This window comes from Salvelinus alpinus, chromosome 8 (genome assembly GCF_045679555.1).
Source record: "Salvelinus alpinus chromosome 8, SLU_Salpinus.1, whole genome shotgun sequence".
Classification (NCBI taxonomy): Eukaryota; Metazoa; Chordata; class Actinopteri; order Salmoniformes; family Salmonidae; genus Salvelinus; species Salvelinus alpinus.
Window position 1 is genome coordinate 43767594 of NC_092093.1, and position 1735 is coordinate 43769328.

Consider the following 1735-nt stretch of genomic DNA (forward strand, 5'->3'; position numbering starts at 1 on the left):
AGTCAAAGTGAGTCTGATAAACAGACATTGCATTTTCACCAATTAGATAAGCAGCTTGAACTTTGGGTCACTCAAAAAGGGGAAGAAATTACATATACTGTAGCCATCACTTTTTAGCACAGATAGTTGGATGAAATACAAACAAACCTTGCTAACATTTCAAAGCGAGGGCACATATTTCAGCCTTGTGGGAAGAAACGGACAAATACAATGACTTCTGACAAATACATCATTAGCAACAATTTCCCATGCAGCTAGCCTACTAGCCAGAATAAATACACAAAAGCTCTGAATGTTGAAAAACTATTGCATTGTTCTGTGCTAAGGAGGAGCGCATGTATGGACAATTTCATATTGTAAGCGCATGGGGCGCGTATGACACATCATGACTGGGGGTGGGGTTAGAGCGGCTTCTCAACTATCTCTTGATTGAAGTACCAGCGTGGCATAAATACCATGCTGCATTTCGCAACATGATGTTTCCACAAAATGCCAACAATGTTTCGCTACAAACAAATGTTTCCACCTTTTGATTAGTCCACCTTTCGATTGGTCCACAAAATCTCTTTCAAAACTGACTTCAAAGATCTCCATAAGCACAAGTCAACCTCAAGGTTTATCATTAAACAAGACATCAGGGGAGAGCGCGAACGCAGTCCCCCACTACCATAAATTATGCAATCGAGATTTCCACATTTGGGAAATTCGCAGGGGTCAGCACAGCCAGAGTGCAATGGCTGAGCCTCGCACTGGGTGAACCGCCTTCTTGATCACGGTAGCTCCCTTGCCAGGTAAGTATGACTTATACACATCGGTGGAGGGCAAGTCTCTCCAGTGCCAACATTTTCGTCTAACGGTAACCACTTTGTGTTCTGATAATATCACATCACTTCGACCTGCGTGAAATGCCGTTTAGGAATCCACTTGCAGACAGAGTGGTGAAAAAGTTGTTTATTTTGTTTACTAGATTATATCAGTGAACCACTAGATTCCCATCATGCAACACTGTAGAAAAAATCACCAATGACTTTTTAATATCTTAATTAACCTGTCTGATATCACAAATGTATGCGATATGACGAAATACAATCACATTCAGACACACACACAGACAAATGCATGAAACCAATTGATTTATTATCGATAACATCTCACATTCTCTTGTGCTTTTGATTTACTCCGTAAAAGAAGGGTTGTAATTCCACCATGGAAAACACAGGGCCATCAGACATCAGTCCAGTTCCTCTCCTCACCAGCATTAATTCCTCTGATCATTTGAACAGGGCGAGGGAGCACAAAGCACACACAAGCTGCATTCAGTAACAATATTCTTATTTGTCTTATAAATAAAAGGCAGTTGCTCCCTGACAACACAAGGAACTTTGATCGTATTAAAAGGGCAGGGGAGACTAGCCCATATAAACTGAATTTAGTCAATTCAGCATCAAACGCTTACTACAAGGCAGTGTTGCTGATTAAAAATTGCAAGAGCACACCCTAGTGGAAAAAATGCTTACAGCACCTGGTATTCCCAGGCAGCCTCCCATCCAAGTACTAACCAGGCCCGACCCTGCTTAGCTTCCGAGATCATACGAGATCGGGTGTATTTTATTTATTTTTTTCTTTTTATTATAATAATGTCAAAGTAATTTACAACCAAATCACATTAATACTAACAATCTTTCAATTAATTTCATTCCTTGTACATCAGCAAAAAAAAAACAATTTTCCAAAA

At 40.0% G+C, this 1735-nt stretch overlaps 1 non-coding gene across 1 annotated transcript; it reads right to left on the bottom strand.

Moving 5' to 3' along the window:
• Nucleotides 1-635: 635 nt before the first annotated feature.
• On the bottom strand, nt 636-799 carry LOC139583873 (U1 spliceosomal RNA). The gene has a single exon (XR_011676633.1). It is a non-coding gene; the product is annotated as a U1 spliceosomal RNA (small nuclear RNA).
• Between the last annotated feature and the right edge of the window lie 936 nt (nt 800-1735).